Source organism: Triturus cristatus, chromosome 1_1 (assembly GCF_964204655.1).
Source record: "Triturus cristatus chromosome 1_1, aTriCri1.1, whole genome shotgun sequence".
NCBI lineage: Eukaryota > Metazoa > Chordata > Amphibia > Caudata > Salamandridae > Triturus > Triturus cristatus.
Window position 1 is genome coordinate 675,763,637 of NC_140579.1, and position 21,378 is coordinate 675,785,014.

The window sequence follows — 21,378 nt, forward strand, 5'->3', positions numbered from 1 at the left end:
GCCTGGGATGCCATCTGGGCCTGAAGCTTTTGCAGGTATAATGGCATCTAAGGAACTCATTATCTCTTTTCTAGTAAATAAAATGGTACATGGTCGAGCATCCAAGTTGGAGGGCATCTGAAAACTATCGGTAATATTACCTGTGGAATATAGCTCACTGAAATGATTGTACCATTCTATTGCCGGAATATTATTAGCCAAGGGTGGTGAGCGCTCAAAGTTTGTTTTAGCCACTAACAACCAGAATTGTCGAAGATCAGGGTGTCCAATGGCCTCCTCTAGCTCTTCCCATCTCCCTTCATCCCATTGTTTTTTTGGCTTTACCCTGTACCTGTTTGTAAACCCTTCTGGAATCACGAATGCTTGTTTGGTCCCTATTTTTAATTGCTACGGTCAATCTCGCTCTCGCTGACCTACATTCTTTATTATACCATGGGTTTGCTCCCAGGTGGCTAGCACAAAAAGGTCTAATCTTTTTAATGGGGATATAGAAAAAAGCGGCCAGTTGTTTAAAAAAAACTCTATGAAGGACACTACAGGTATTCTGTATAAGTGGATCGCTGCTAGTTGTTTCTAATGTCACTAAGTGCTCGACTAGAGCTTCATTAATCTTTTGCATTTTGGATTTGTCTGCCAAAACCGTGGGCCATTTTAGCCGACGCTTATCATTTGCGGCACTTAACTCCCTTGTGCATAATGGGACATTGGAATCCTGCCAGTTGCTCCCCCATAGGTGACTAATAGATAAATGTAGGGAGTTATGGTCACTGTCACAGGCCTGGTGTATGATCATGTCCTGTACTCGGGCCACAAAGTCAAATCCACTAATATGTAGTCAATATGACTTGACCCATTTGTTCCTGAAAAGGTCATTCCACCACTTCTGTCGGAATTAGTTCAACCATTGGTGGTCCTTAGCCTGTATTCTAGGGATATTGTGCTCAATTGAAGGGCAGCATGTGACCATTTTTTAATTGGAGGTAATTCCAACGAAGGTACCCTCCAAGCTTTATCCTCCTTGGACACATCAATGGACTCAACCCAGTCAAGACGTTCGAATGTAACATTGAAATCCTTGGACACATCAATGGACTCAACCCAGTCAAGACGTTCGAATGTAACATTGAAATCGCCACCGATTATTAGCGGGTAGCTGACATTCCTGTCTCCCAGTAAATTATCCAAAACAAGAAGAGTCGGCGAACTACCACCTCTAGTGCTCCTAGCATATACATTATACATATCGACAGTTTGTCCTTTCCCATTGGCAAGCCTGATTCCCAAAATATCTGGATTGTTAGTAACCAGCTCTGTTGCTTCACAATTCAGGGTATGATTTACCAAAATAAGTAACCCCCCTGACGCCCGTCCCACTTTGGCAGGTACTGCTGGTCTAAAAAAGGACTTGAACCCAGGGATATATATGGGAGTCTGACACCAGGTTTCCTGAAATAAACATATTTCCTGGCGAGAGACCAGATCCAGCCAATACGGGCAGTTACGCTTTCTACTTATACCTGCCAGGTTCCATGACAGGATATTCATCATATCCCCATTAACTATTTCTACGTGGACCTGGGGAGGGGGTGAAGCTTCCAACATGGGCACATCTTGGCTATCAATCCTTATGGCTGATTCACTAACCTGGGTGCAAATATTCGCTGCCAATGATGAGTTCGAATTTTCAGGCTCGGCTAAAAAACACCTACGCTGTTGCTCAGCTGGACAAACCTCAGGATGTCGATGGAAAGGGACTGCAGGGGTCGTGTGAACTGTACTAAAGATATTCTTTACTGTACTAGGAGATGTAGGAATGAGTCAATCGATCTGCGAGAGTGTTGAAGTAGGGGAAGCCGGGGCTACCTCGCTCACATTTGCATCTTGACCGGGGGGGACAGTCAATCTCAGCATAATCTTTGTTGATGCGTGGGGATGGGATCTTGCTTCCAGGCCAATTAAATCATGCACTAGATGGTTTGTAGTTAAAGTTAATTCAATTGCATCCACTGAGCTGTGGGCCAAGATGCACCTTTTAGCATGGATGATGTCCTTCCTTATTATGGATCTGCACCCCCTGGCATGTCTCAACCAATGTATTGCTTTATTTTTTAGGACTTCCCCGCTCTCATATCTAAGACAATTGGGGTCGACTTTAGGAACATAAGGAATTGGAATTGGTAAAGAAATATCTTGCTTGTGGTAGAATACCCAGTCTGTGGGGAAGAGCATTTGGTGGGCCTGCTGGCATTGGATGTAATCCATTGCTATCTTCTATTCTTTGGTAGAGTTTAAAGACCAGTGAGGTTAAAGCCTCAATACTGGACTTTAGTGATGCTATTTCAGTCAAAAGGTCAGAATTCGAAGATGTAATACCACTACTAGCTTCCCCAACTTCCTGCACGGTGTCTGGGCTTAAGATACTAGGCAGTGAAGGTGCGTGAATGGGAGCAGTGTTGTGCATGACAATAGGAGAGTCCTCAGCAAGAGCAGCAAAACGATTGCTCAGTGGGATCTCTTCAGGTCCGCTATTTTCTGTTGGACAAGACAAACAACCCAAATCCAGCGCGCTAGATATAACTGTGTTGTGCTCAGCTGCAACTGAGGGCAATTTAGTTTTCTTAGAAGCAAGATTGAATAATTTTGGGATGTTTCCATACCCAAAGACAGGGGACCTGATTGGAGTATTGGAGAGAAGGGGTTTAATATGAGGATTTCCAGCTGTCGAGGGGAGCGGGTGATGTCAACAATTCCTCACAATCTGTGGCAATGTTCTCTATACAGTCTAAGATTTCCTCGCCAGTCCCCCCTTCACTCTCTACACCTTTTATAGTTGCCAGGGGCAGTTTAATTAGACGCTTTTTACTTGCACCTCCCTGCTCTGCTTCAATCCCTTTCCGTTTCCCCATTACTACAACTAATGATCAACTGTGTGAATTCCCTGCACAATAGGCAACTAGGACTACAGCGTAGTGGCTACAGCATAAAACAACCCTATACTGGAGCACCAGAGTCTGTAGGCACAAGGTCAAGGAAAATCAATGTAGTTATGCAGCCACAAAGTTCCTCAATGCGTCCCACTGAATTTGCCGGAAATGCAATATTAGGGAGTGGTCAAAGCGCCCCAATGATGGTATAAACAGTACCTTTTATGAATTAAATTGAGTGAGATGCCCGACAGCTCTGGGGCCACGTTGTCAGGGGGGTGGCCCAGCCCAGCCTCTTACGGGCAAGAACGTCCCGCGCTGTGGGAGTCTGGAGAGCTTTTCAGAGCAGGATGAAGGTCGCGCTCCTCCCTCCTGGGAGAACAGGAATCCTGGGACTTGCTGGTGGCGAGTTTTGGCGACAGAAACTGTAGTGTTGCAGCTGTCATTTATGTCCTCACATGGCTTATTGGACTCGACAATTGTATGTTATCACACGGTTCAAGTGCAGGGTGGGATGGGGGGGTATTGTTGTTTCCTTCATAATCTTAATGTAACATGGGAAAATTGGCTGACATAGATACTTGAGAGGATTGTAGAACTGCACCCCTGTGTAATGATGCACCTCACATGAGGGGCACTAGGACCTGCCCGAGGGAGGACGAGGGCGGGCGGAAAGGGAGGAGCCGGGGGCCAGGAACGGCAGTTAGCCGATACCCGAGATATAGCGAGGTCGCAAATAAAGAACCTCCACAAGAACCACGAGTGTCCGTGTTCCTTTTGTCCACGCAGGACACTACATCTAGCGACGAGGGTGACAGACCCAACACACAAGGGAAGGCTAACTCGGTGTGGCCCCTGGGAAAGGGGAGCACCTAGCTGCGTGGGGCCGGAAACCGCATGGCAAGTGAGCAACGGCGCGAGCATCCTCACGCGCTGGGAGCCCACCCAAGCCATCCGGGAGTGTGCCAAACTGCCCGGAGCTCGCCCCGTCACACCGCGTGTGCATGTGGCATGTACTGAGAGCTAGAGCCTGCCTACTCGCCGGGAGCCCACCCCGGCGGTGACTTCATTCGGAAAAAAAAAAAAAAAGGGGAACCGAAGAAAGAGCTGCCTCACCTGGTGCCTGGCCGGAGAAAGTGCCCACTGAAACTGACAAGCGGTGAGTGAGAGAGAGCGTGAATAAATAATCTAGTCCCCGGTGAAGAAAAAGCCAAATCTCGTTGCACACGAGACTCTCGTGGTGGCCATTTTGAAGTCAGGCCGTGTTATCCAATCCCCTGTCAGGGATATTCGGCGGCCATTTTGAAGCCAGGCAGAGAACCTGAAATAGCAAACAAGCACTGGCGAGTGCAACGAACATAGCAAACAAGCACTGGCGAGTGCAACAAACATTATAAACAAGCACAGACAAGCGCAACAAACCACGAGATGACGGAGTCCGCTCCGGCTCCCATTGGTGTGCTGAGAGTCTCGTTCCTACGCCCTCCAGAGCCCCTCACTCTTGAATCGGGCAGGGGCATGGGTCTGCGGTGGCAAGAATGGCTAGAAGATTTCACGGACTTCATGAAAGGGTCTCTGGTAACAGACCTGGAACAGAAACTAGACCTCAACAAAGGATATCAACAATTAGAGCTGCATGAGCGGTCCAGATACATCACGACGTTCTCAACGCACCTAGGGTTATTCCGGTACAAAAGACTCAGTTTTGGGCTGTCCTCAGCAGCAGAAATATTTCAAGAAGCAATTAGAAGAACAATTCATCATGTGCCTCATGTACTAAATTATAGCGATGACATCCTGGTATACGGAGCAACCACTCAAGAACATGATAGAGCGCTAGATCGGGTTTGTCATGCACTGACAGAGGCAAACCTCACACTCAACAAGGACAAGTGTGAATTCCACAAGCCAACGCTGAAATTTTTTGGACACATATTCTCCGGAAATGGCATGAAGCCAGATCCTGAAAAGGTAGCAGCGCTAAATGACACACCGCGCCCAGAGGACGTTGGCGACGTACGTTCGTTCCTAGACATGGCCAGCTACTGCTCCAGATATATACCAGACTACGCCACAATAAGTCACCCCCTGAGAACGCTCACGAAACAAGGGCAGCCGTTCCTGTGGTACACTCATTGTGAAGGGGTGTTCAGAGAGATCAAGAAAGCGGTAGAGTCGACTAACAACTTGGCCTACTTCAATCCAAAAAAAAAGACAGAAATCACAGTGGACGCCAGCCCAGTGGGGCTAGGAGCAATCTTAGCGCAATATGACAGAGAGGAAGACTGACGGCACATTGTAGCATATGCCAGCAGGAGTCTAACAGACACAGAGAGAGCATACTCCCAGCCAGAAAAGGAAAGTTTGGCTGTTGTACGGGCGTGTGAACATTTCCACATATTCATCTTCGGAAAACACTTCACCTTGGTCACTGACCATCAGGCTCTGATCACAATCTTTGGAAACCCTCGAGCAAAAATGTTGCCACGGATAGAGAGATGGGGCCTCAGGCTACAAGAATACACGTACACCATCATACACATGCCCGGAAAAGCTGAAAACCCTGCCGACTATATGTCCAGACATCCGACCAAGACCAGCTGATGCGAGCAATCGATTGCGGACGAATACATTCATTTCATGGTAGATCAGGCTAGACCCCCTGCAGTTCCGCTGGAAGCCATCTGCGAAGCGACACAATCTGACGTCACCCTACAAGAAGTAAAGAGCAGGATACAAACGAACAGCTGGCGACAGGCGCAAACAAAGGGACAAAATGACCAATAGATGGCAGCGTTCAAGCACGTCCACGAAGAACTGTCCATAGCGACCAATGGTCTCATCCTAAGGGACACGCGAATTGTGATCCCACGACAACTAAGACAAGGGGTCATAAACCTAGCACATGAAGGACACCGGGGCATAGTAGCAACGAAAAGAGCACTCCGCGAAAGAGTCTGGTTTCCAACAATGGACCAAATGGTGGAAACAACTCTGAAGGACTGCCCACAATGTCAACTGGTGAAAAGTCCAGATTCCCCTGCACCGCTACAAATGTCTCCACTACCGGAGGGCGTCTCGCACCACGTTGCCATTGATTTCTTTGGGCCATTCAAGTCAGGCCAATATGTGTTGGTCATCATGGACGAATATTCCAGATTCCCCATTGCACAACTATGCACATCCACGAAAGCATCCAGCGCCATATCAATACTAGAGGAAGTCTTTGCTGCGTGGGGCATTCCTCAAGTGGTGAAATCCGACAACGGCCCCCATTCAACAGCCACAACTTCGTCGACTTTGCCCAACACCTCAACTTTAAACACCGGAAGATCACACCACTATGGCCTCAGGCGAACGGAATGATTGAACGTTTCATGTCCACGATCAAGAAAGCAATACAACAGACGGAACTCACTCGAAAGAGCATCCAGACAGCACTGAACGAGGTACTAAGAGCCTATCGAAACACACCCCACTCCACCACGGGCAAGTGTCCGGCCACCCTCATGCTAGGACGGCCCGCGCACACTAGACTACCAATGATTGGTGTCCCCGCGAGTGAACAATACCCCGACTCTGACCATGAGGAGATTGCAGCCACAGACAGGCTGAAGAAAGAGAAAATGAAGGACTACGCGGATGAACGGCGACATGCCTCTCCCGCTGAGATCCTAGAAGGAGATTGGGTGTTAGCGCGACAAGAGCAATACCGAAAGACTGACTGCAGATATCACGAAACTCCACTGAAAGTGGTGCAACAGAAAGGAACTATGATCACTGCGGAAACTGACGGAAGACGAGTTACCAGGAATGTGACATACTTCAAGAAGTGCAGCCCGAATGTCAAGGAACTACTGACTGAACTGCGAGTTGAGAAAAGAGAACCAGAGACACTGCCCCGCTGCAGTCAGGCACTGATGGAAATCACTGGCGAACATGAGCGAGGCAGTACTGATCATCAATCACGCCCCAAGCGGACCATTAAGAAACCATCTCGCCTGATTGAAGAACTGTAAAGTTGAAACTGTCTTTTCTTTTGTTGTTTCTATTTTGTTTATTTACAGGGGGGGAGATGTAATGATGCACCTCACATGAGGGGCACTAGGACCTGCCCGAGGGAGGACGAGGGCGGGCGGAAAGGGAGGAGCCGGGGGCCAGGAACTGCAGTTAGCCGACACCCGAGATATAGCGAGGTTGCAAATAAAGAAATTCCACAAGAACCACGAGTGTCCGTGTTCCTTTTGTCCACGCAGGACACTACACCCTGTTTTGGGGCTTTGTGTATACATGTTGCAAACCTGTTAATAAACAAATAATAAGTAAAAAAACCCTTGGTCTGCATTTTTTCCACTCTCTGCAACGTGGTTGCTAATGCCACTACTTACTTTTACTCAGTGCTTTAAATGGGAAAAAATAAGTGCAGGTACTCTTAAAATGAGTTATGAGTGTAGCAAGTGGGCGGGGCTAGAGGCGGGGCTAAGGACAAGACATAAGACACTTCTACTATGTGGCCGAATACTTATATATTCTTGAGTGCGCACTCACAGAAACAAGCAGCAATGCTCACACAGAGCATTGCAAGAATGTCCTTTAAAATACCTCCCTAGTGTCTGGATTCCCTCCCTCTTTCACATGTTTTTCTCTCACACACACACAAACATGCGCGCACAAGCAGGCAAACACCCAGACACACAAAAGACAGACACTCACGCGAAAGACTCAGGTGGGATAAAGGCCATTTTACACCCGTTATCTCCCATGGCTTTCTTAATTGCTGCTGTCAGCGGGATGCCTGGATTCGAGTGTGTGCACAAATGCACACCATGGTGTGAATGTGATTTGACAGCATAGGGCCTGAATGGACCCTGCTCTGTCAAACACAGCGTGGTGGTGAACACAGGACATTATGCAGATGAGCCCTGCTGAATTGTTTAACGGTGGCTCAGCTTGGGCTAGAGGCGCTTTGGCTGTCAGAAAGCCTCGTTCGTGCGCGTGAGCCAAAGCAACAATGACCCTACCTTTGATGAGTACCGGCACTCTCCTTGGCAGCAGAGAAGTGCCGGCACTCAGAGCGGTAAAAATGAGAAGTGCCGGTACTCAGTACCGGTGAGTACCGGCCCATTTAAAGCACTGCTTTTACTCAACTTGAAGTGTGGCTGGAACCGAACGCTGGATGTTGTTAATCGATGTGTCCGGGGCCAGGCTTGTCCACTGGACCACTCCTTTCTCCGGATGAGCTTCTTTTTGAGTCGTGATGGACCCGTATCTGTGCTTCGGTCTCGCTCTACTCGCGGAGAGGAAGGGAGAGACAGACTGGAGGCTGATTTGCCCAGCAATGGCAGAAATGACCAACCACTGCATGGCATATAAGCCATTACAATGATTGGCCACTGCTACTTTGGGCGGACCCCCCCACCCCTGTGGTGCCATGCGTATAGAAAATCTGGAAGAAGGCCTGCTAGTGCTACATTAGAGACTAGACTGGCAACTGCGCACTGCAGCCAATCCAGTCGCTGCTCTCTTGCAGAAAGCAGCACCAGGATTGGCGTGAGCAGGCAAACTCGCCGCTCATTTAGTGAGTAGGGGTCTGCGATTTTGAGCAACCCCCAAATACTCAATGTGCATAAAGAGAAGCCTGTAGTGCGCATGTTAGTTTGGCCAAATCGTCATGTGCACTCACTTTGAGCTCAGCTCATCGTTGTCACGTGACAAGCCTGTCATAAGCATGCCCCACCCCCATGCTAACTACTGACTCGCGGCGCAGGCTAATGATTTTAAAAAAAGTAAAAATGTACTTTATGATGTTCTGACTGACTTTATGTTATAACTAATTATAAGTGGGGCAACGCCCCACCGCCCTAACTCCGAAACTGCCCCTGCTTATACAGCATAAACATCATCTTACCTCTTAAGCACATAGCACCCTGCCCTATGGCGTACGTACACCCTACCTTAGGGGTGACATATGTTGTACAATGGAAGTTAAAAGCTTGGCAAGGAATTTTTAATGTCAACTCGATCTAGCAGTAAAACTGCACACACAGGATCTGCAGTCGCAGGGCCAACACATATTTTCAGAGTGACTCGTCGCATGGGTGATTAGAAGTATCACTACTTCAGTACATATCTAAATAAGTATATCAGTCTCTATCTGGGTGTGTCACTGGATGTGTAAGTGACTGTCGCTATATGACTAGCTGCCTTAGTATCTCTATGGGTCTCTACAAGGGTATGTAACTGGCAGTATGGATTGCTTACTGGCTGTATTAGTGAGCACTGGGGTATATAACTGGGTGGTATATGACTGTGTGAGTAACTGGCTATATTACTACTGCATACATAAGTGCTGTATGGGTATGTAAGTAAGTACTTCTGTGTCTGGTATGTGGGTCACAGTATGGGTGGTAAACAGTTTAAAATGCCAACTGAACCTGAAAGTCAAACTGCATACAAAGCCTCTGCAGATGCAAGCAAGCCACATATTCAAAGCTCTACTAGTCTGGATGAGTGACTAAGAATATCACTATTTCCGCACACATCTAAATAAGTGTATCAGTCCCTCTCTGGCTGTGTCACTGGATGTGACAGTAACTAAGCCACAATGTCTTCATATAAGTGGCTGTATTTGTTACTTACTGCCTCCATTACGGACTACTGGATTTTATAAAGGTGTATGCAACTCCCTATTACTGCTGCATACATAAGTCCTGTATGGGTATGTCACTGAATATGTATATGCCTTTGTCTCTCTCTAACAGGCAAGAGAAGTAACTCTGCTTTTGTAAATATGCACATCACTTGCAGTGTGGGTGAAGACTGCATATTTAACTATGCGTAGGGGTCTCAAACTACCAGTCAGTGAGACTTTAAAGTGCACGTCTAACCATCTAAGCACATACCACCCTGCCCTGTGACTTAACTACACCCTACCTAAGGGGTAAGTAGTACACAGTAAAACAGAAGATTAAAGCTCAGCAAGGAGTCTTTTAATGCCAACTCGACCATGCAGTAAAACAACACACACACACACTCTACAGTACCAGGACAATACATGATTGAAGGGCTTCTGACACACCTTCTATCAGACACAGACAAACACGTACTCACTCACATACCCATAGAGACACTCACACATTCCTAAACCCACAAAAACACTCAAACACCCCCTCACTGATTCTCTCATACTCACAAAACTTTTGTATATATCATACATACTTTTATTAACTTCATATATTCACATAACTATAAAATTATATTTTTTTAAGACTACACTGTAATTCAAATACCTGTAAAATGAGTTGGGTGATCAGATTTTTTTAATGCTCTCAGGCTCAGTGTGAATGTAAGAACTAAGCATTAGAATGGTATACCACTCATACAAAGCAACCATTAATGGCACCCTTTACAACTTTGCTCTCAGTGATGCTGTCAAAGAGAGCAAATCAAAGCGTCCCTTTCATATTTTACATTTCTTACAGACACTTCTAAATGGTCAGTGATTTTTAACCCTTTCTTGCACTCCAGTAAAGAAGCCTAATGTAGACTTTTTGGGCGTATTTTTTTTATTTGTCCTAACATTACATGGGGGCGCACTCAGCATTGCATTCGCAAATATCGCACATCAGAAAAACTGTCAGACACCCCTGTATGCCACCCATAGGGTCAGGGTACCTCTACCCTGACCCCTCATGCCACTTTTGATGATCAGTTTTAGCCCCGGGGTCTGTGCCCTATTACTTAAAATGATGGCTGCAACCTTCTGCTCAGGTTGCGGCCAGCCAATCACAGCATTCCTGTTAGCATGTGCATTCGCAATTCTTTATTTGCGCACCTTGATTTACAAATTTGATTTCCCATTTATATCTCAAAATCTACTGAACGGATTTACACCAAATCACAAAAAGCATTCTTCCTGGAACAAGAGCTACCTTTCTGCCAAATTTGGTTCAATTCCATCCAGCGGTTCTGGTTGTAGTCGTGTCCAAAATCTCTATAGGAATTAACATGGGAAACATACTTTCTTTGATTCCCTCCCCTTTTTGTCAGCCCCTGCTTCACGGATCACCCCGAAACCTTCCATTCACAACTAAAATAACCGGAATGCCTTTTTGGGAAAATTTCATAGGGGTTTGTCAAATGCCGCCAAAAATATAGGCAAGTAAAAAAAAAGCTTTTTCTATGGAAACGAGGTCCCAACTATAACTACCTACTGGTGACCGCAAGTAGGTTACATATATGTATATATAAATTGATTTACCCTAGGATAAAATACCACGCTGACTTTGTACACTTCAAATCCCAGAAGACAACGGGGAATATCTCATTCGAGCAGCCCATTGGAGGGCAGCCATTTATATCAGGTGTGTCAACGGCAGCTCAGAGACATTCTAAGCCTATGATTAAGGGGATTTTACTCCAAAACGTGTTAGGCGGATTGCAATGCGCTGGTGTTTGTTAGCTGGATAATAAAGACTCTTGGAAAGTCAGCTGTTGTTCAAGTACGTCCTCAATTGCTGAGCAAATGTCATTGGAATGTTTTACATGGCGGTTTCGGCCGTGGAGCACTGCACCACCTCATGGATTGAAGTGGGGCCACGAGGCTGGGAATTTTCCGAGCCTCAAATATGGGACAACAGTTCCTTGGGATTTCTAACAGACTCACACTCTGAGGCCCATGGGGGGCATTGATCTACTCTGGAATAAAATACCGCTCCGACTTTGCACATTTCAAATCCCAGAAGACAACGGGGGATATTTCATTCGAGTAGCCCATTGGAGGGCAGCCATTTATATTCTGATGTGTCAGCGGCAGCTCAGAGACATTCTAAGCCTATGATTAAGGGGATTTTACTTCGCAACGAGTCAGGCGGATTGAAATGCCGCTGACCGCGGCACCCACAGGGGGTCACTAGAGCGGTCGGCGCCCTAGTATCGCCTGGGCTCCGGCCACCCCTCCCCGCCCCCCCCTCTTGGGCGGCGGGGGACTCCGGTCGGTGTCCCCCTCCTCTTCCTGCCCGGAAGAGATGCGAGGGGCGTCACTTCCGGGGCTTCTTTGTGCCACTGATGTTTGTTAGCTGGATAATAAAGACTCTTGGAAAGTCAGCTGTTGTTCGAGTGCGTCCTCAATTGCTGAGTAAATGTCATTGGAATGTTTTACACAGCGGTTGCGGCCATGGAGGACTGCACCAACCGATGGATTGAAGCGGGGCCACAAGGCTGGAAATTCTCCGAGCCTCAAATGTGGAACAACAGTTTCTTGGAATTTCTAACAGACTCACACTCTGAGGCCAATGGGGGTCATTGATCTACTCTGGAATAAAATACTGTGCTGTCTTTGCACACTTTAAATCCCAGAAGACAACGGGGGATATCTCATTTGAGTAGCCCATTGGAGGGCAGCCATTTATATTCAGGTGTGTCAATGGCAGCTCAGAAGACCCTCTAAGCCTATGATTAAGGGGATTTTACTCCGAAATGCGTCAGGCGGATTGAAATGCAGAGCGCTGGTGTTTGTTAGCTGGATAATAAAGACTCTTGGAAAGTCAGCTGTTGTTCGAGTGCGTCCTCAATTGCTGAGCAAATGTCATTGGAATATATATCTATATTACCTACTGGTGGTCACCAGTAGGTAGTTATAGTTAGGACCTATTTTCCATAGGAAATCCGCAACATTCTATTCCCAATAAGTCTGGCGCCGGTTGACGAATCCTCGCGAATTTTTCCAAACTTTTGGCCAGCTCCGCTCCGCTCCTACCCTGAAAGTTTTGTGGTGATTCGTCAAGCGGGGGCCGAGAAAACGCGTTTTCCCCATGCAATTTCCCATAGGATCTGTTGTCGCAGCTACAGCCCGAACCGCTGAACGGAATGACACCAAATTTGGCAAAGAGGTAGTCCTCAGTTCAGACGCGTGCCTTTTGCATAAATGGTGTGAATCCGCTCAGTAGTTCCTGAGAAAATTAGAGTTAAAGGTACATAAATATCTATGGCCGCGGAGGATCCGCGGACCGTACACGCACCGTTCGCGCACCCTCCCCGAACCGAGTGCGAACCCTCCCGATCGTGCGCTGAATGCTAATTGGCTGTCGAGTGTCTCTCTACATTCGAAACCAGGAACTGTTGGCGGCCATTTTCTGCCTCGGTAGAAGCGAGGCTGAAGAAGCAAGGGGAATAAGTGTGTAAAACAGATAAAGGGGGCAGAGTGGAAATACTCTGACCCTCTAGAGGTGCTTAGGGGGTCTCAGAAGGACCCCCAGGGGCCCCCTTTTAAAAAAAAAAAAAAACTGCAAAATGCGCGCACGGTGCGCGCATCCTATCGCGTTGGGGGCGCGGATCCACAGATTTTTTTTTAAAAAAGACAAGAAATCTTTGGTTGTATGACTACTTTGTACACTGAAAGCTAGGGTGTATATTTCTGTTTTTTAAAGGTATGATTCTTATTGGTTAACAAAAACAGATTGTAAGGAACATTATATATGATTAGCTGATATGTTGAAAAGTGAAGCACACTTCCTCTCTTGTGTAGGAACATTGTGTGCTGAACTTCTGACCTGTGTGCTTAGTGCAGTGTTCCATGACCTGTTTCTATGGTAACAGGCAGAAGGCAGATTGGGGGAAGGGTTGAAATGTATTTCAGTTGGAAAGGGTTGAAATGTTTAACCATAGAAATGTGTGTTTGCTTTTGAGTTTATGTGTGAAGGATTGTGATTTGATGTTTACATGTATATGTATGGAAAATGAAAGGGAAACTTTTCCATTCTTTGTTTTTGCTGAGAGGTGCACAGTGCAGAGATTCTGTAAAAGAAAATATGGTGAGTGACTGATATACTTCTTAATCTACAAAAGAACTTGAAAGATTAGTTATTTAATTGTGAGGGGATGTATGTAGACTATTTTGATTTTAATCAGACTAATGTATTTTTCCTGCTAAAGTGTAGGGAGTACTTTTTTTCTCTACAATCTTATTGACAGTGTGTGTGCATGTAGAAACCATTCTGTGATAAGCATTTGTGTTTTTCATGTGTTTGCAGACAGATAACTGTGCTGTTTTTATATTTTGGTAGAATTAGAAACCAGTGATTGTTTATGAATTTGTGAAATGAGTTATGTTATGTTTCTATACTAAAATGTAGTACTACTTCTAGATGAAGAAATGTGTTTTGGTATAGTGCAAGGGATAGTGTTGTTTGTCTAGAATCACACAGTGAGTCTGTGTGCATTTGGGAACCACTGTGAGAGAAGTATTTGGTAACATCGTGTATTTGCTGACAGATAACTGTTTTAACCTGTCATGTTGTGAAGTTTTAGTAGTATTAGAAGACAGTTATGGCTTATGATTTGATTAAATGAGTCAGGCTTTGACAGAAAAGTGCAGGCCTGAAATATGTAGATTGTGTGCAGTTCCCTTACCACTTGCACTGTAGTGAATGAGTTTTGGTAAACTCCCATGGATAGTGGTGCTTGTCTAGAATCACAGTGTGAGTTAGTGTGTATTTGGGATCACTGTGAGAGAAGCATTTGGTGACATCATGTATTTGCTGACAGATAACTTTTTAAAAACCTGTCATGTTGTGAAGTTTTAGTAGCATTAGAATCCAGTCTTTGCTTATGTGTTGATTAAATGAGTCATGCTTTGACACTGATGTGCTGTACTTAAATATGTAGATTGTGTGCAGTACCATTAACTCTAGTGAATGAGTTTTGGTAAACACCTAGGATAGTGTTGATTGTCTAAAATCACACTGTGAGTCTGTGTGCATTTGGATAAGGATTGTGATAGAAGCATTTGGTAACATCGTGTATTTGCTGACAGATAACTGTTTTAAAACCGGTCATGTTGTCAAGTTTTAGTAGCATTAGAAGCCAGTCTTTGCTTATGCTTTGATTAAATGAGTCAGGCTTTGACACAAAAGTGCAGTCCTGAAATATGAAGATTGTGTGCAGTTCCCTTACCACTTCCACAGTTGTGAATGATTTTTGGTAAACTCCTAGGTATAGTGGTTGTTGTCTAGAATCACACTGTGAGTCTGTGTGCATTTGGGAACCACTGTGAGAGAAGCATTTGGTAACATTGTGTATTTTTTAGCAGATAACTCTTTTCAAACCTGTCATGTTGTCAAGTTTTAGTAGCATTAGAAGCTAGTCTTTGCTTATGCATTGATAAAATGAGTCAGGGTTTGACACTAAGGTGCAGTACCATGTACTATTCTCTTCACTGTGGCAGAACTGAAAATTTAAATGTTTTACCTAAGCACTGTCCTAGAAGTAGTCTGATTATTTAGTCAGTTTCTAAGTACCAAATGTCTATGCAGTATGCATGTAGTGTTCTAACATACTATACACTTGTCTTTTACACCTTCAATTCCCTAGTCAGTAGCCATACACTTCCAGGAAACACCCTGTCACTCCTTTTGCAGTCCTCTAGTGACCCATTGAACACCATGTACTAATCCATTCACTGTGCCAAAACCCAAACACTTATAAATTCACCAAGACACTCTCTTTCCAGTACTCTAATGATTCAGTCACTGCCTAAGTATTCATGCACTGAGTTAGGCCTTAGCACATGGACTTCTTCAAACCCCTATCCACTATGCATGCAGTCCTCTAACCACCTACACACTTGTCTTTCACACCTTCAATTCCCCAGTCAGTATCCATACACTTCCAGCAAACACCCTGTCACTCCCCTTGCACTCCTCTAGTGACCTTATTAAGCATCATGTACTAATCCATTCACTGCGCCAAACCCTAATAAATTCACCCAGGCACTCTCCTTGCAGTACTCTAATCATTCAGTCTGTACCCAAGTACTCATCCAGTGACCTAGGCCTTAGTATATGGACTGCTTCAAACCCCTATCCACTATGCATGCAGTCCTCTAACCACCTACACAATTGTCTTTCACACCTGTCACTCCCTTTGCAGTCTTCTAGTGACCCATTCAGCATCATGTACTAATCCATTCACTATGCGAAAACTCAAACACTTATAAATTCACCAAGATACTATCTTTGCAGTACTCTAATCATTCAGTCAGTGCCTAAGTATTCATGTACTGAGCCAGGCCTGAGCACATGGATTGCTTCAAACCCCTATGCACTATGCATGCAGTCTTCTAACCACCTCAACACTTGTCTTTCACACTTTTAATTTCCTAGTCAGTATCCATACAGTCCAGCAAACATCTTGTCACTGCCTTTGCACTCCTCTAGTGACCCATTCAGTACCAAGTACTAATCCATTCCCTGTACGAAAAGCTTAGCACTTATAAATTCACCTAGGCACTCTCCTTGCTGTACTCTAATCATACAGTCAGTACCCAAGTAGTCGTGCAGTGAGCCAGACCTTAGCACATGGACTGCTTTAAATGCCTATGCAGTATGGATGCAGTCCTCTAATCACCTACACAGTTGTGTTTCACACCTTTAATTCCCTAGTTAGTATTCATACTCTTCTAGCAAACACCCTGTAACTCACCCAGTGTGTCTCCTTATAGTACTGTAATCATTTAGTCATCATCATCAATTAATCTTTATTTGGGTATAGAAATATCCATAAAAGAGCATGACATAAAAAACCAATAACACATTACATGTTATAATCAATATATTTCATTTGGTGAACAGCGACCTAATCTTGTGGCACAGTTCATAATTGAGCCCATCGTGCTAATTTGTTGGCTGCATTTATCCAAAATCAGTGTTTTAAAATTAAGATGCTTATCGAATAAAATCCCTACATAATTAAGAACCTTTACTTTTTCTAATTTATGAGCCCCAATTGTAAAGATAAATTTCTTTGTTGGTCTTTTCCCTGTTTCCATGACGTATGATTTGGTGAGATTGGGTAATAAATCTAAGTCCGCCATGAAACTAACAAATCCATCAATGAGGGACTGTAGTCCCCTTCCTGTGCGTGACAGGAGGACCGCATCATCTGCATAAAGGAGGACGGGTATACTTCTCCTCCCAATGCGTGGACAGTCTACCCCCAAATCTCCGAGCGCCTTATCTAAGCCATTTATATATAACGTGAATAGAAAGGGTGCCAGGATGCATCCTTGCCTCACCCCCCAGAGCACGGGAAGTCTTCAGTTAGATCCCCCTCGTCGCTAAATCTGACCTGTGCTGTTGTGTTCTGGTGAAGCATTCTTAAAATATATATCAGACCTGGGTCAACGCCCATGAGCCCTAGAATTTCCCACAATTTCCTTCGGTTTACTCGGTCGAATGCTGCTGACAGGTCCATAAAAGCCAAGTAAACCGTCCCCTCCCTTGCCAGGGTATATTTGGCCACCAGGTGGTAGAGGTTAAGGCACTGGTCTGTCGTGGAGCGGCCATTTCTAAACCCATACTGGGTATCTGTGATAATCACGTTTTCGTCTGCCCAGACCGTCAGACGTTTAAGTATGGCCCTTCCCAGAACTTTCGCAGTCACGTCAATAAGTGAAATCGGGCGGTAGCATTGCGGGTCACTCCTATTTCCCTTTTTGAACAAAAGTACAATAACAGCCGTGGACCATGACCTGGGCATTCCTACTTCTACAGCTGTGTTAAAAACTCTAGTGAGTATGGGGGCCCATAGGTCTACCTGGTTTTTTAAGAGGTCTGGTGGAATCCCGTCCGGGCCTGGAGCCTTGTTTACTGTCAGACCGTTTATTCCTAGCTTGATCTCACCTACCGTAAAACACATCCACGTGCTAGGTAAAAATCCTGTGACTGGGGTTAGTGAGTCCTCCGAGCCACCATAGTTGTATAAGCTTTTAAAATGGGACACCCAGGCTTCAGGCATGATATGACAAGCCACCTTCGGTTTATTCGGTGCCTGAAAGCAGGGGTCATTGATTACCCTCCAGAAGCTATTAATGTCCCTACGCTCTGCAGCCTCTCTCAATGTCTCCCAAACCTGAATTTGTAGGGAGGCTTTTCTCTGTTTTGTGGCCGATTTATATTGAGCCCTACAGACGGCAACCTTACCCCTATCCTTAGGGACCATTTTGAGTGCTAGCTTCAAATCCCTTTGTGCCCTTGAGCAATCTTGGTCAAACCATCTTGGATATGGGTGGTCCTACTTCTTCTTTTTGCCCCTCAATAATCTATCGATGTGCTGTGCAGTGCCCTCAAAAGCTCTAATCAAATTTCTCCCCTCCACTGTTGGATCTAGGCACCTCCAGATCTGGCTTTCAGAATTAGCGAGAAGCGATCTATAAAATGCTTGCCCGTCTATATTACTCCATCTAATTCTCCTGCCCTGGTCAGTGGCTTTGAATAGGCCACTGGTAATCCTGTTACCCGGCTTTGAGGATGGGTTAACATCCCTCATGGACAATACCAGTGGATTATGATCGCTGAAGGCACTGACATTTATGCTAAAATTTACGACCCTACATTTGAGCATATTTGTAACAAAGATAAAATCAATGATCGTATCTCTGCTCCTACCCTTAAAGGAAGGGTTGATTGTATTAAACTTCCCGCTTTGAATCAAATCCATCGTATGAGTTAAGTCATAAGTGCCCAGAATCTTGCTTAGTTCCCTACCCTCTCTGGAGTGCTCTAGGTGCCAATCCTTGGTGGAAGGACATGATGCCCATTTTCCCCTACCCCATTTCAAATAAGGGCACTGATGACAATTAAAATCCCCCATTAATACCAACTGGGTGCTTATATCCCCTACATCTTGTAATCGAGCCAATCTATCATCTAGCTCGCCCAATCTGTGCATGGATTGTCCTGCGTTGTAAAAATTAATAAAAGTGAGTTTTAAGCCCTTCTTGCGATATCTGATCCCCTGAATACAGTCTGAGCCCCACCCCAAATCCTCCCAAGTCCCTTGAGTTGTCAGGGCCACGTAGGTTATTAAGCCTCCCTTAGCGCGGCCAATATTAGTTTTGCAGGCCGGGACGAAAAACATTTTTTAGCCCTCTAGATGTGGGGCACTAATGTTCGTTTCCCAGGTTTCCTGGAGACAGATGATATGGTGTTGTCTAATGAAATCTAGCCATTCCTTGTTTTGTATTTTGGCTGAGTTCCCTGCAATATTCCAAGAGACCACTCTAATCTCCTTGGTAGCTGGGGCGGCCGCACTTCTTTCTCCGCTAACCTTCCCTGGGGGAGATGACGTTTCTGATCTACTTGCTGTTATTATCATACCTTTCCCCACCTCTGTCGCTGAACTACCATGTGTGGGGCAATACAAAGTTCTGATTCCCCTGGAGAGCCTGTGGCGTCAATCTTAGAACAACTCTTCTGTTTTCTGTCATTTAGTCAGTTAGCATGTAGAGTTTTAGTGAGGTAGGCTTTAGGGCATGAACTTCTTCAAAGTAGTATGCTCTATGCATGTAGTGTTTTAACCATTGTCACACTTGTGGTTCAGGGACATAGTTTCTTAGTCAGTATTTATATAAAATGTGTTTGTACAGTAATGGAATAGTATAATTTTGAAAGTTATTAATATACATTTATTTGTGATTCTTTTTTACAGATACAGAACAGGAGTGTTTCTCATCTGTTTGCACTCTTCTCGTGCAAGATTGTTTGGATGAAGGGTCCTTAGGTGTTTCATCATACTTGCTGGGCCGCATGAGTATTTTTTGTTAGGATCCCCTTGTAACAGAACTCTTTTGAAAATCTTGTGCATGAGAATGGTGGTATTGGTCTTTGTTTGCCCCTCGAGAAAAGTAGAAAATTTCCACATCACTGAAGGAAAACGTTGTGGGCGTGGTGCATCCTCCAAAAATTCAACTTTAGATTTGGTGAATATTTTATAGCGATATCATTTACAGTTTTTGTAAGTTAAAGTTAAAAAAATGTGTTAGCTGTGTGCATTTTATATTTCTGTGATTTGTATTTTGAGAATGGCATGTTGGTTTTTTTTTAACAATCTTTGAGATTGTGTTTTTTTTGCCCGCTGTTAAGTGATGAGTACGATTGAAATCACTATTTTTAGTGAAATTTAATATATTCTGAGAACAGCAAAAAAGGCCAAAAAATTACTTTGTGGAAATTATGCTGTGTTGTAAAAAATGTATTATTACATGTTATAATTTTTTTTTCCAAATTTTAAAATAAGCAATTTATATGAATTTACATTTGAATGAAAAACAGAAAAAAATGTATACCATTTTTTATTCCTATTACTGTGAAGGTAAGTTTAACTAGGTCTCAATATGCAGAATGAAGAGGCCTGCAAGAAGCTACAAAGTTGAAACACGTTTCTAAAAACACTCTGTTTATGTAGTTTTGAAATCTGACCATAATCAGATATCATGTGACCTGCAAAAAAAGAGATTTGAGGAGTTCATAATATTTCACCTTTTTAGCTGTTGAAGGACCGCAATCATTTCAATCATTCTTCTTTGAACATCTTTGCAGACAAAACTCTGTGCTTACCTTCTATCATTCGCAAGGAAATTTTAAAACGGAAATATGTCACTTTTTGTAACATAGTTATTGTGCAAGATACTCTTTTATATTTACAAAGAGAGGAAAATGCACTCTGTGCACTTTTTATACTCCATGTAAATATAACCTCATCATGCACACCACTTTGTGTTGAAAGGGTGTTCTATAAGTGTTGTTGTGCATGATTGCACTTGATACTCATAGAACAAGACACATGTCTAGATTTATCAGAAATCATAAATCTCGATATGTGTGTGAATGCTGCACCACTTTAAATTTGGTGTAGGAAAGCACAACAAGGAGAATTGTTTTAATTTCTCCACATTTTTATATCTTCAATGCATGCTGAAATGTTCAGCATACATTGAAGAAGAAAAATGCATTTTCTCATTGTTTTTGTGCAGGAAGGTGTGTCTTCCTGCAGGAAAACAAACAGCACATGACACAGATATCCTTGCACTATGGTGCAAGGGTGCCTGTGTCACCACATGGCTGCAGTTTAAGCAGCCGTGCAGAGAGAAGCATAGATTTGCAACATATTTATGTACATATGTTGCATCCCTGTTCTTCGGAAGTACTACAGCACACTGCCGTTAAAGAGGTTACTGTGTGATGCTGCAGCACTTCCTCATAGTTCTGCACTTATACATTCACCATACGCTACTAATGCATTCATTCAGTCAATTACATACTACACATACATTCATCTAAACTAACACTAACAAAGAAATTTAGCTCTTTTTGAAACCAGGAAAGTTAGTTCTTCCAAGAACTTTTTTTTTTCTTCTTTTATAATTTTTTGGGGGTTTTCTGAACAATTTTTTTTTTTTTTTTGGTTTTTCTGCAAAAAAACAAAACAAAAAACAAAACAGGAGAAACCAAACAATGAACTTCAGGGAACAATAAAAAAAAAAATTACAAACGAGCAAATGTGACTTTCTTGCCGGCGGCAAATCAGATCGATCGACTGCTCACCATAGCACAAAGTCTTATTGCACTTAGTGCAGAGCACTTTTAAAAATTGAAATTGAGGACGGATGTCCAAGGTT